Here is a 14,949-nt window from a genome sequence, read left to right on the forward strand (position 1 = left end):
TGTATATATATTTATATATCCTCTTGGTTCTATTTCTCTGGAGAACCCTAATATAAAGACCTTTTCTAATCTAGGGCTCTGCAGCTCTCCCCACCTCTCCCTGATCTTGCCTAATCTTGCAAGTTATAATCCAGCTGCACTGAATGGCCTGCAGTTCTGGGAACATGCCATGCTCTGTGTACTCAATTGATACTTATTGAGCACTTACTATGTGCCCAATACTGTTCTAGGCACTGAGCAATCATCAGTAGACAATTCAGATACAGTTCCTTCCTTCATCTCCTCCAGGCCTTTGCACAAGCTGTGCCCTTTGCATTGAAGGCTCTTTTCCCCCGGATTCCATCACTTTGTCTCATTTCACCTGGTTTGCTGCCTTCAGAGCTCAGCAGAGGAAGCTCCTCCTCAAGAACTCTTCTTCCTTAACCATCCTCCCCTAGAAAGGTTTAGATCGTCCCTTTGTGCTCCTACAACGCCTTGAGCTTCCTCAGGCCCGAATCACGAATCTCTTGGAATTGTCACTGCTGGTTTGCACTGAGGGTGGGACATGTCTGAGAGAGGTCTGTGTCCCCCGGTTAACAGTTTCTGGCACGTGAACACCAGGAAACGCATCCTGGAGGGAGGTGTTCTCCTCCGTGTAGGTCTTGAAGGGGCACCTAAGATTATTCTAAACAGAGACTTGATGACTCGGGATAGAGCCTCTCTTGGGTTCCCATGATCCTCAGCCTGGGTATTTGAGGTCCTTAGGAGCTGGTGCTTCTGCCCTCACCAGCCCAGGTCCAGCACTTCAAGACACACAGGACTTCGGATTCGGGCTCAGCCAGTCCCTGGCCACTGAGCTCGGAAAATGACCTCACCTCTCTGTGACTCAGATTCCTCCTCTTCAAAATGGCTCTGGTGATCCTTCCAGGGTTTTTGTAAAGCCCAAAGGCCAGGACTTAGGCAGTGCTCAGTCAGGGATGCTCTGTTGTTATCACTTACGGGGGGGGCATGGTCAGCACCAGTGGGGGTCCCGGGGCTGGACGATCCTTGGAGAGCGAGCCCTAGTGGCGGCTCTGGGGAGAAAGGCCTGGACAGGGCAAGACAGAAACAGGCTGGCCGTGCAGGCTGGTCATGTCCACGGCTGTTGGAATCAGATCTTTAATGCTTTTGGCCAACAGCTATTGTAAAAATTTTAAGAGTGAAATATAAAATACAATCTAATCTTCAGAGTAAATTATACAACACAAAACAGAAACAAATTAGAGAGCCGATACCATCCCATTGAACCATACCAATGTTTTCCCAGTGACCGCTCTGGGCTGGGTCAGAAATCACTGCTACTGGGTGCTCAAAACAGCAGGGCCACAAGGCTGGAAGAATTACAAACATATGTGTGGCTTCCAGGGACTTCAGTTTCCAGATCCAGTCTCTTCTGTTTAAAACCTAGTTTAAAAATTATTACAAAAGTAATATGTACACACATTTAAATACTCAATTATTACTAAAGACATCAAAAGAAAACGCCTCCCTCCTACCCCAGGTTCCCAGGCCTCCTCTCATCAATAATGATTGATTGTTTGTCTTTCCTGAGAATCTCCATCCCTTTGCAAGCACAGATGTACACAAATAAATCCTTTCTCTCCAACACAGCCAATATTTTACATCCTGCTTTTACTTAATGATATGATCTTTTCATATTCATTCTTTTAACAGCTGCATAATAATCCAGTGTATGAATGGACCATAATTTCCTTAACCAGATCCTCTTGATGAATATTTAGACCGTTTCTTCAGTGTATTTATAAGAGAAATTTCTAGAAGATTGATGGTTAAAGGGCACAGGCATTCTTTATATTGAGAAATGCTTCCAAATTACTCCCTTGTAGGGGGCACTGTTGACACTCCACTTGGATCTCTTTTACTGGTTTGGTGTGTTTCCTCCAATTTCTGTGAACTTTGCTGAACTTTTTTGTTCACACTTGTGACCTTCCTCAGTGGCCCATCCTTGGGATGCTTGAGCTGCCTTGTCCACGCAGCCAGCCTGAAATGCCTGCTAGTGCAGGAGGGTGGAAGCGCAGCTCCCTCTCCTTGGGGCCAGGCAGAGTCTGAGGAGTAATTTAATTGTCGGGCTCCCTCTGGGATTATGCTGAGGCTGAGACGGTGCCTGAAATCTCCCTGTGGGAGGCAGCTCTAAGCTGGTCCCAGGGATCCTTGCCTCCTCCTGGTCGTGCTCTTGTATCTTCCACTCCCTTTGGGTGTAGCCTGGATTTAGTGTCTCCCCCCCACCAAAGAGTAGACTCTAGTGGAAGTGATGAGATGTGTCCTCCAAAATGAGGTTTTAAAAAGACCGAGGCTTCTCTCTCGCCCACTTGCTCTTTCACATCTCTTGCTTTGGGGGAAGTAGCTGCCATGTTGTGAACAACCCTATGGAGCGGCCCAAGTGACAAGGAACTGATGTCTCTGGTCAACAGCCAGTGAGAACATGAGGCCTGACGCTCTCAAAGGAGTGAGCTTAGAAGTGGATCCAACCCCACTTGAGTCTTGAGATGACTGCAGTCCTGGACAGTCCCTTACTAGTATCCTCTTGGGAGACCCTGAGCCAGAACCACCCAGCTAAGCCAGCCTCAGATTCCTGATGCACAGAAACTAAGACAATACATATATAGATTCAGCCACTAAATTCGGGATTATTTGTTACCCAGCAATACATGCTAATACACGTATCTTGCTTGGCTTCCTCCCCTTTCCTGTCCTGCTTCCCCCACTCCCTTCCCAGGCTTCCCTGAGTGCACTTGCCATAGAAATTGCTTTGCAGGAACCCTTGTCAGCTTCTGGGGAACACAACTCAACACACCACTAAGTAGGGTCAGTTTACACTGCTAGCACGTGAAGGGGTGTGGGGCTGCTTCTCCACAGCCTCACCAACGCCACGTGCTTTCAGACTTCTAAACTCAAATACAGTCTCATATTGGGCACACCAAAAAGCCCTGATTCCACACAGAGCTACCCAGTGAAGTCTGGATTTTGGAGCTACGTCTCAGTGACCCACTAGCTCCCCCTTCAGCTCTCCCTGTAAATTCCCACGTCTCTGCCTTCACTTAGGCCCTGGCTTTATCTGTGCCTAGCTTTGTTCTTCCCAGAAGGCCCAGGTCCTAAATATCCTCCCCTCCAGGAAGCATCTCCTGACCTCTCCACCTGCAAATGATGCTTCCCTCCCCCTGCACCACCTCAGCAATGTGTTGGTCTCTCTCTGATGACTGTTAACACCTTTTACCTCACTTATATTTCTGCCTGCACTAAGAGCCTTTGCAGGCCAGGATCCACCACCCAGGAAGTGCCTGGTTCAGAGTGATGTCTGGGTGAGCCAGAAGGGAGCCAACCTGCACTCCCTTCTCTGTCTGCCCCCTACCCGGCCAGCCCACAAGTCCAGCTCATTCCCCTCCTCGCGCTCTCCGGGCTGCCTCCTCTTCCATGCACAGCCACTGCTCTAGCTGTGTCTGCTGTCGGGCAGGGCCCTTCCTGTGCCATCTTTCGTCCCCTCCCCACCCATCTCTTGCTGTTCCTGCTCTCAGCACCTCTGTTCCAGCCATGCAGAGCACGGAGCAGTTCCCCAAGCACCCTAATAGCTCCTGTTTTCTGAGTTGTCTTCCAGGCCCTGTGCTAGGCATTTTACATCCTTACAATTCCTCTGCAGGGGGAGGTGCTGTGATTTTCCAAGCTCAGAGAGGCTAAGGCGACACAGCTGCTAAGTGGCCAGGGCAGATGCTCTCGGTGCCCTGCCCGAACTTCCACCTGCCCCAGGAGTCACCTATAGACAGATCCTGGATGTGCCTCTGCCCAAGAGCATCCTCTGCCTGCTGGAGCACGCTTAGCCTGCAGCCCCGCTGGCGCAGGGAGTTGAAACCCCAGGAGCAGCCCTCAGTCGGCGAGGGCAGGGGCTGGTGGGTAGGAGTCCCGTCTCCTCGGCCCACGCAGGGATGATTCCGGGGCCTGTTCCAAACACTCCCCTGGAGGGTCCCCAACAGTTGCCTGCTCGTGGGAACACGCTGTTGCTCTCTTCCCTTCCTTGTCTCATGTCTCCACTCTCTCACCGTGCTCAGATCTCATCCCAAACAAACTGCTCGCACCCACATGCTCAACTCAGGATTTCCTTTGGGGGAAACTCACATAAAGCAACAGCAGAGTGGATTTGTACTCAGTCTGTCTGCTTGGGGCTGCTGTGGCCCCAGATGTAACTGGCTGTTCCGCAGCTCCGTGCCCTGGCTCTCCCCTGCCAGCCCCTCCAGGTGTTTACTCCCTACCCCCCTAGCTCACCCCCATTAAAGACTCAGCGTATACAGCTTCTTAGAAGAAAATGTGCCGGACACCCCCAACCCTCATTAAAATTGGCCACTTCCTCGGTATCTCAGTGGACAGACTTCTCTATAATACCCTGGTGCCCATATCTGTGGGTTTCTGGGTCCCCTATCACCCCACCAGGTCTCACCTCAGAAATCCCCAGGGCCGCCCAGGGCTGAGCACGGAGCAGGCGCTGATCTGTGTCTGGCTGACTGTGGCCCCAACCACAGTGTTCGTCTCTGTCTTCTGCCTCTCTCACCCCTTTCCACTCCCAGCCCCAGGCCTCTTGCACTCTGCGGAGACTTTCCCCAGCATTTACTTATTTCCAGGGGGCCAACCGTTGTTCCCATCTCTTTGCCTGCCTGTTTGAGCATAGCCCGGTCTGCCTCTTGGTGACTCTCTCTCTTCCTCTCTGACACACACACACTCTCTCTCTCTGCATTCTTCCATCACAGCCCTTGTAACACTTCATTGCACTAATTTATTTTCCTACCGTCATCCCCTACTGGATGGTAAGTTATTTTAGGCCCTCACTGTTTCTTGTTTATCATTATATCTACACTGTGCCCCTAGCACAGTACCTATTGCATAGTGGGTGCTACTAAATGTTTGTTGAATGGCTGAATGTATTAATTACTTACTATACATATCCCTGGATCCCTGAGTGGAAGGACATAAGAGCTGGTATAAATTACTTAGGACTCTCTGGGTTGGAAGTGACAGAAACCAAAATCAAGCTTGCTTAAGTAAAAAAGGGAATTTATTTATTTGATCATAAGGAAGTCCATGTGGACTTCAGGCATGGCTGGATCCAGAAACCAGTTAACGTCAGTTTCTCTCTTCCCCTCCCTCTTTCTCTCCTGCTCCCTCCCCACTCCCCCTCCCTACCTCTCTGTATTTCTTTTTCACGTTGCCTTTGCTTCTCTTTGAGTTTTGACCTCATTTTCCACTATCACAGGCAAATACAATTGCGAGACATTTGTCATTTCTCTCTCTGGGCCTTGATTTCCCTCATCAGTTAAATGGAGATACAACTCAACCAGATGATCACTAAAACTCCCTTTTAGCTTAAACGGGATCCAGGATTACTTTTCCATTTCCTATGAATAGTTAGGAAAAACTGAGGCTCAGAGAGGAAAGTGATTTCTTCAAGGTTACCCAACAATTTAGGGATGGGGCTGGCACCATAGGCCAAGTCTCTGACCTTCATGGGAAGGAGGACGATGCCATTTTGGACACAGAACCCCAGAGAACAGGGTCTTGAAACTGGCTGTCACCCGTCTCCTCTCTGACTTCTCCCTGAGCTGTCCAAAAGCTGAAATTCTTTGGCCGCTTGAAGGATTTGTGTCCAGTGCCTTTAGCTCTGGATCCAAATGTGGGCTCTAACACTTGACAGCTGTGACCCTGGCAAGTCATTCCCACCTGAGCCTCTGCTTGTTTCATCTGGAAAATGGGAGAAGAAGAATAACAACAGGCAGTACCCTCTGCGTTGTTGTGAGGATCCTAGGAGGTGATGAAGGCAGATGTCTCAGCTCAGGGGCTGGCAGGAGACAGAAGGGTGATCAGCTCCTCTGGGTGTGCCCAGGACTATTTAAAACTTGAAGTCCTGCCCAGGAACCCCTCAGGCTGAGGCAGACTTGGGGGTTTCCTCACTCCATCGTGCAGGCACCCTGTGGCAGCGAAGAGGGAGGGGTGTCGTTAGAGGACCCCACAGATCAAACCCAAATAAACCATGTTCCAGAAACATAGGAGTGTCTTGGCCAAGGCAATGCTGGCAGCATCTTCATGGGTCTCTGGATCCTTAGCGGTTGAGAGCTGCTTGCCCAGGAATGAGGCCTGAGCTGCTGCACCTGCCTCCTCCTTCTTGCCCCTCCCAACTTCCCGGACATTCAAGGGACCCCAGAAACTCTGACTCCAAGAGCAGGTAGCTGGAAAGGACCCTGGCCCTCACGCAGCTTCCCGGGCACCCTCCCACTGTACAGATGGCAAAACCAAGGCCCAGAGAGGGGAATTGACTGCTCCAATGTGTCATGGTAGGCTGTCCCCAGCACAACTGACTCCCGGATGCAGCTCTTCAGTGCTTGGGGCAGAAACTCACCGTCGACATCCAGGCTGGGGGAGGCTGGTGCGTGGTTTTGGTGTGGCTTGGGAAATGAGCACAGACTTGCTGAGTGACCCCCAGGGCCCCGGTGACCCACCTGTGAAATGAAAGTGACCATCTCGCCGGGTGCACCCCAGGGGCTGTGGCTGAGAAACGACAGAGGGCACTGGGCAGCATTCGTCCTTGTGTGGCCGGTAGAGCAGAAAGGGCCTTCAGAGCCTGCCTCACTTTTTGAAATATCAGCATTTCCCGGCTTACGTACCACCTCTACTGCTAGCCACTTAATAATTTTCTTAAAAATGACTTGCTTGCAAAACCTTTTTTAAAAGTTTCCTTTCTTAAGTTTTTGAAAAAAGTTTTTGCAAAAAGAATACAGAAATAATACACAAGACTCCAACTCCAGTGTACCCCCACCCAGATACCCAGATTTCCAACTATTACTGACTTATTTTTTGCAGTTTGGGCTGGGGAACACAGTACCCTGTTCTTTAAAAACAAAACAAAACAAAAAACATTACTTTTTATTTTGAAATACTTTCAAACTTAGGATGGTTATAAAAATAATACAAACCATCACATACACCTAATCCCTAGACACCAAAATCCATCAATTTTAACCTTCTGCCACATTTGCCATATCATTCTGTGTCTATCTGTGCACCTAAAATAAAAGTATATTAAAAGAATACATCGTATCACTTATCTGATGTACTAGTTTTATGGGTTTTTTTCCCTAACACTCTTGAAAGTAAATTCAAAACAATTCAAATAAAAATGTTTGATCTGAAATACCCCCACACATCATGGATCCCCCCAGCAGCATGCCCCTCCTAACTTGTTCACACTGACCTGGTTCATTCCCTCCACCTTACTGTAAAGATAGAAACCTGGAGGTCCAGAGAGGAGCCAGGACTGAGCTGAAGTCACACCGAGAGTCAGCGCGGGACAGGTGCCCGAGCCCCGAGCCCACCTACCGCGGCTCCTACCACTCTGGGGCATGAGCCATTGCCCTGAGGGCCCAGGGCCTTTCCTGCTTCCCAGCGTTTGCACAGCCTGTGCCCTCTCCTGGAGAGCCCTTCCCCCTCAGCTCTCCCGGGCCAACTTCTGTTCCTCTTTCAGCACTAAGTGCCAATAGTCATCTTCTCTGGGGAGTCTCACCGGCAGGCAGAGTCTGATTTCCCCATGGGATGCTCCGCCTGGAATCGCAGTGACCTGCTTGAGAATCTCTGTGCATGGAGACAGGGCCAGGCCTGATTCATCGCTGCCCTGAGTGTCCACCCCGGGGCTGGACACGCCAGAGACCCTGAGCAGCGCTGGTTAATTAGGGGAGGCTGAGGACGCTGGCGCTCGGAGGCCTGGGTCAGTCCTCTGACCTGTCCCAAGAGGGACAGGGCCACCAGGCCTGCAGCTTGTCCCAGGTGATGAAATAGCTCAGCCAGGCCCCCCGTCACTTTACCAGCTCCATTTCAGCTGCTAAGGAAAAAGTTCAAGGGCTCACCTGGGTCTGTTGCTTAGCAACGGGCGGCTGTAAAGGACATCGCTCCTGACACTTTAACTCACCCCTGCATGGCAGGCAGAGGATAATGAAGGCAAAGGCAGGCAGAGAGACAATTAAAAACTAGACCCAGGAATGAGCAGATGCAGGTGCTGAGGGAGGCAGGGGCCTGCAGGAGGCAGATGTGGGCCTGGGATGTGGGCGGGGTCTTGGAGATACTCGTGGTGGCTGCTCTGTCCCTGCTCTGTTCAGGAACTCTGAGCATCAGACATATTTGCTAGCCTTAAGCCAGGATTTGCTAGATTTGGTTCCTAGCAAATCTTCCTGGGTTTGGACTTCTGGGCACTATGCATGCAATTCCAGCGGTTACCAGCAGGAGTACAGCAACAATTCTAAGAGTAGCAGGCTCATGGCAGAGTTAACTCTATACACCTTCTATAGAATCTCTGGGTTGGCAAGGAACCTGGATGGGGGTGAGGGGAAGACCATTTATTAAGCACGTACTAGGTGCAAACTACTCTCCTTTACTTCTTTCAACTCATGTGAGCCTCATAATAACATCAGTATTTAAGGAGATGTTTCCATTTTACAGATGAAGAAACTGAAGACCATTTATTCGGGAAGTATTTATTGAGTTCCTACTTTGTGCCAGGCACTGTCCAGGCTCTGTGGACAGTCTTGCTATGAGCAAGACAGAAAATAAAAATTCCTAGCCCTCAGGGAGCTGATATTATAGTTAAGAGGACAGATAATAAACAAGATAAATAAATAAAATATTTGGTATATTAGATGCTGACAAGGGCAATGGAGAAATAAAGTAGGAAAGGCGATAGGAGATCTGGGGGAACAAAGTAATTGAGTGGTTGGAAAAGGCGTTTGAGCAATATCCGGAAGAAGTGAGCGAGCAAGTCATGTGACGACACAGGGGCAGCACCTACCAGGCAGAGATCTTGAAGCGAGAGGAAAGGTGGCAAGTTCAAGGTTTAGTGAAGAGGCCATTGTGACCGCAGCAGGGTGAGCAAGGGGGTGGTGGTGGTGGTGTGGAAAGCAGTGAAGTTATTTGAGAGGCGGTAGGCTAAGTCGTGTGGGGTGCTGTAAGGATCCCAGGCATTGCTCTGAGTGAGGTGGGAGCTCTGGGGTATGAGTGTTGGATCTACCAAATAAAAATGCAGGATGCCTAGTTAAATTTTGATTTCAGATAAGGAACAAAAAAAAAGTCTTAGCATAAGTATGTCCCAAATTCTGCATGAGAAATACTAAAAAAATTTTTTTTGCTATTTAGGTGAAATTCAAATTGAACTGGGCATCCTCCATTTTATCTGACAGCCCTGCGTGGGGGAGGCGTGCAGAGGCATGGCATGGACTGACTTATTTTAACTGGATCGCTCTGGCTGTTATGTGAGCCTCGGGATAGCTCCGTGATTCAGGGAGGCGGAAGCCAGGAGCCCCGTGAGGCGGTTGTTGCCAGCGACCCAGGTGAGGGATGGTGGAGGCTCGGACCAGGGTGGTAGGGGGAGGTGGCGAGAAGGGTTGGATCCTAGACACACTTTTGCAGGGAGAGCAAGCAATTAAATGTGGGGTGGGAAGGGAAAGGGGAGTGGAAGATGGCTCTGAGGTTTTTGGCCTGAATAGCTGGAAGGATGAAGTAACCATTTCCTGAGATGGGGAAGGCTGAAGAAGCAGGTTTGGGGACTGAAGGGGAAGATCGGGGGTTTAGGTCTGGGCATCTTAAGTTTGAAATGTGCTGAGGCATCTGCATGGAGACGCTGAGTGGGACATTGAAGAGTTCAGAGGAGAGGTTCTGGGTGGAGATATGGCTTGAGAGTTAGCAGGGCAGAGGTGATGCTTAAAGCGTGAGATTTGATGAGCTCACAAGGCAGTGAAGGCCGATGAAGAAAAGAAGAGGAGCAAGAACTGAGCCCTGGGGTCCCCAAACTGAATAGGTAGGGAGTTGAGGGGGGGTCAGCAGAGGATACTGAGAAGCAGCACTCAGTGAGGTGGGAGGAAAACCCCGCAAAGCCAAGTGGAAAAAGTGTTTCCAGAAGGAGAGGGTGGTCAACAGTATATGTGCTGCTGTGAGGGCAAGTAGAACAGAAGCTGGGAATTGACCATCAGGTTTAGCAGCCGGCAGTCTTTGGTGTTCTTGACCAAGAGTTTTGGAGGAATAAGCCTGATTGGAGTGGGGTCAAAAGACAGTAGGGGGGTTCTTCCTCTTTCTTTTCCTCTTCCTCTTCTTCTTCTCCTCCCTCTCCATGTCCCCTCTCCTTTCTTCCCTTGGAGGTCATAGCATGGCCAAGGGCAAAGCGGCAGGGCCAAGGAGGCAGCAGCGTGGCTGGAGACCAAGGATGTGGCAGGGCAAGGAGGGGTCAGCATGGTGGTGGATTCTTTACATATAGGGAGGCTGAGCACACAGATGAGTAGATTGAGGATACTGGCACCAGTTTCTCAAGCTAGAAAGAAACTCAAGGTATCACTTTGAGTGGGAGGTCTTGATGGGAATGCATGCTTGTAGACAGTGGTAAATGTAGACTGAGGTAGAGATAGACGGTATAGATACATTGATGTAGATAGATCTAGAGATAGAGCTATGTGGGTGGTGTGGATACATATAGGCCTTCATTTATTTCCTCACTCTGTCTGGAAGCAACGACAGCTCTCACAATCAGGATACCAAGTGCCCAAGTACTGGTTTTTAAATACCAAACTCCACTAACAGGAGCACGGGATCCAGCTTGAAGGGGCTCCCATTGGCCAAATCTGGGACAAATTGAGCCTCAAAATGAATAACAGTAGTAAGTTATAATCCATTGAATACAATAGACTTTATGAGTCCAGATTGATATAAGTAAATAAATAAATTTGAAAAATATGGTAGAAGGGAAAGCTCTTCCTTTTGGTGGAATAATAACTAATCAAAATAGAAGGAATGAGGGAAATAGAGAAACTCCATTTGGCAACCTTCGTGGCGGTGTTGAGGCAGTTGGATGCCATAAAGGAGGCTTTGCCTGTTCCCTTTAAAAGAAGTCATAAATGATAGGAAAGGCCGGAGGGGCTGTTCCAGTTTAAAGGAGAGTGAAAAAAGAAAAAGACAACAAAATGCATCGCCCAATGTACGTGAGATCCTAGACCAGAGGTGAAAGTGAGACATTGTTGGGGCCATTGGCAAAATTAGAACGTGGTCTGTGGATTGGATGGTGGTATTGATCCAGCATTGATTTCCCAATCTGGATGGTTGTAACAAGGTTATACAAGAGAGTGCCCTTGTGTTTTGGGAAATATAACTAGAATATTTAGAACGATGGGGCATCACGTCTGAAACTTGCTTTCAAATAGTTCAGAAAAATAGTGTGTATATGTGTAGCATGGAACAATGTGGCAAATTGTTAACAGTTGGGGGATTTTGGTGAAGAGAATATGCAACGATTCCTGCCAGTTTGAGATTATTCCTAAATAAATTATTTTAAAAAGTGAGAGAATGGGAGGGAAGGAACTGGAGACAACAAAGATAGACCAATATTCATCAAATCATGGTCTACGGACCAGTGCCAGTCTGTGAACCATTTGTTATTGGTGTAAAATGAGATAAACATTTAGAGATTGAGAGTAAGTATTTAGAAGCTTTTACAGCAGGGGTTCTTAACCTTTTTTGCTCCACAGACACCTTACTAAGTCCACACTATACTGCGTATTATTTAATAAATATATCATGCCCGCACCAACATGTCCCCACAAGAATAATGTTTTTCTGAATTTCAATTCAAGCTCGTGGGCCCCGTGCTAAGAACCCCTGTTTCATAGCAGTGTGGTATTGCTCTGACATGCGCGTGTGTGACCAGGATACAGACCAGGAGAATTAGTCCACAACAGATTAGAAAACAGAAACCCAGATCGTTTGAGAAGCACAGGTAGAGACAATTCTGAGAAGATTTGTTGTAAAGATCAGAAAAATTAAGTTACTCCCCTAGGATCGCTCAGCAAGTAGCAATGTTGGGATTGAAACTTCAGTCTGGCGGCAAAGCCTGTGGCTTTCCTTCTTGCCAGATCTGAAGTGACACTTCCCTCCGCCTTGCTCCTGCCCTGCTCCCTCCCCATCCAGAGTCCCAGGCCTGCCAGTTCTCCCTCCCCAGTCTGAGAGCTTCTCAAGGTGTGCCTCTGCGCAAATATTTATTACTGCTCTAGTTATTCATTTATTCTATTTATTCATTTATTCAACAAATATTTTTGAGTCAGATGCTGAGCTGAGCTCTAGGGAGATTGCAGTGAACAAGACCCAGCCCCTGCTCTCATGGAGCTCACCTCCTGGTGGGGAAGGCAGACATTAATCCAAGAAGCCACAGATAAATGTTAAATTACAGCTGCGGACTCGGCCCGTTCAGGAGAGGTTTATGGGGCTCTTCAAGCATGATAATGGGCATTTGACCTACTTTGACCTGAGAAGTAATTTCGGAGTGGAGACCTGTTGGAAGGATAGGACTTGGCCAGGCAAAAAGCAGGGGATGAGTGGTCCCAGCAGAAGACCCTGCATGACCAAGGTCTGCAGGGGGTGGGGGTGGAGGGACCAGGCACATGTGAGGCAGGAAGGAAGGCCTGAGTGGTGGCAGGCAGTGGGGAGGAGGGGAGAGCAAGGCGAGGCTGGAGAGGTGAGCCAGATGAGAGGTGAGCAAGGTGAGACGTGAGCAGGGACGGACCATGCAGGCTTGTAGGCCACAATGTGAAGTTTGGTTTCTTCCTAAGAGCAATGGGGAGCCAATCTTAGGGGTTTCACAGAGAAGCAGCATGGTTTGGGTTGTATCCTTTGGCCAATATCTAAAATAGGGATTGTAGGAGTGCAAGGGTGGAGCAGGTTGCCTAAAGAGGAGGTTTTTATTATTGTCTGTTAATAAATGAAGAGAGGATGACTCCGGCATTGTGCATGGAGGTGGAGAGGAAGTGGGAGGTAAAGGTCTTGGGACGCAGAGGGTGCCTTGGCTGGGGGGGAATGGAAAGGAGTCAGGTTTTGCGCTTGGGTAGCAGGTTAAGTGGTGGGGTCAGTCCCTGAGGTCCCAGAAAACAGAGACGAGCAGCAGGCTTGGCGGGACAATGGGTCATCTGGTTTTGGACTTGCTGAGGTTGAGGTGCCTGGGAAACAGTCAAGTAAGCTGGGCGGTGTACAGATCTGGAGCTCAGGCTAGGGTGGTGACCTCGCCTCAGCTGACCACTGCCAGCCCCAAACATCTGATCCAGCCTTTTTTTTTTTTTTTTTTTTTAACATATGAAAGATGAGATGTCCACGAGAGATGAATTTGGCTTGGGATGGTCAGAAAGGTTTTCTAGAGGAGGTGAGACTAGAGCTGGGCCTTGAATGAATGGTAGGATTTGAGGAAGGAAGGGGAGGGCACAACAGGGGAGTCCTGGCATAAGCCCAGGCACGGAGGGGTAATCAGCATGGCATGTGCCTGGGGTAACAGAATGTGTGTGTGTCTGTCTGAAGGTCAGGCTGAATTAAGCCAGAAAAGACTCACCAAGGGAATGTCTGCCCGCCTGTGAATCCGTGCATTGGAGAGCTGAGGCCGAGTCAGCCTCTTTCTCACTGTCCTGCCTTCCCTTGCCTCCCCTCCCAGGCCTGCTGCCCAGGACTGAGGGAAGGGGGCCCAGGAAGATTTGCAGGCCTCCTGGTAGCAGAACCCCATCAAAGGCCCTTGGGGGATCCCCTTCCTCCCCTCAGACAAAGTAGCTTCACTTCGATCGGCTTTATTTGATGAGCTTCCTTGAAGTAATTCTTTTGAAGAAAAGTTTACACGTTGCATAAAGCAGGGAACGACTTAAATGCCCATCAGTGTGGAGAATGATAAAATGGATAAATAAACTACAGATTATTCATACAGGGGACCAATATACAGCAGGGAAAAGGAATGCAATGGAGCTACTGGGACGAAGCCCACAAACAATATTGAATTTTAAGAAGTAGATTCTAGAAAGATTCATAGATGATGCTACTGCTTGTACAAAGTTTAAAAACATAGTACTGTTTAAGTACTATACTGTTTAAGAATACTTAAACAGTATATGTTAAGAATTAAACATAATACTGTTTAAGAATACACACCAGAGTAAAAGCTTGAAAATGTGCATGAAAACGCTAAGCAGACAGTTTGGGGAGGTGGCTGCCTCTTGGGAGGGCGGGAAGCCGGGGTGGGTGCAGGAATTCGGAGCACCTCCGAGGCCTCCCTGGTGTTCTTTTATTTCTTAAAGATTTATTTATTTATTTTATTTCTCGCCCCTTCCCCCCCTCCTCGGTTGTCTGTTCTCTGTGTCTATTTGCTGTGTGTTCTTCTTTGTCGGCTTCTGTTGTTGTCAGCGGCACGAGAATCTGTGTTTCTTTTTGTTGTTATTGCCTCATCTGGTTGTGTCAGCTCTCCGTGTGGGCGGTGCCATTCTTGGGCAGGCTGCACTTTCTGTCGTGCTGGGCGGCTCTCCTTACAGTGCGCACTCCTTGCGCGTGGGGCTCCCCTATGTGGGGGACACCCCTGCGTGGCACAGCACTCCTTGCGCGCATCAGCACTGCGCATGGGCCAGCTCCACACGGGTCAAGGAGGCCCGGGGTTTGAACCGCGGACCTCCCATGTGGTAGGCGGACGCCCTCACCACTGGGCCAAGTCCGCTTCCCTCCGTGGTGTTCTGTTGCTTAAAACTGCGTGCTGGGCGCCTGAGCGTTTGCTACGTGATTTACTGTATCTTTTGAAAGGTCAAGATCATTTCTGACAGTCAGTGGGCTAGAGAGAAATGTAGACTAAGGGGCCTCTAAGGCCTGGGTTTGCATCAGCTTCCTCTGGGCCCACATGGCCGTGGACCTATGGGCAAGGGAGTTCCCTTGATTGAGCTCCTTTAGATCTGTAAAGTGGACATCACAAACTCTTACCTCACCGTCCCTCTTTCTCTCTCTCCTTTCCTTGCTCCATCTCTCCTTCCCTTGTTTCCTTTCTTCTTTCCTTCCTCCCCCCTTCCTCTCCTCCCTCTCTCCCTTCATCACTCTTTCCCTTTCTTCTTTCCTTCAACA

The sequence above is a fragment of the Dasypus novemcinctus genome, chromosome 24, assembly GCF_030445035.2.
Source record: "Dasypus novemcinctus isolate mDasNov1 chromosome 24, mDasNov1.1.hap2, whole genome shotgun sequence".
Classification (NCBI taxonomy): Eukaryota; Metazoa; Chordata; class Mammalia; order Cingulata; family Dasypodidae; genus Dasypus; species Dasypus novemcinctus.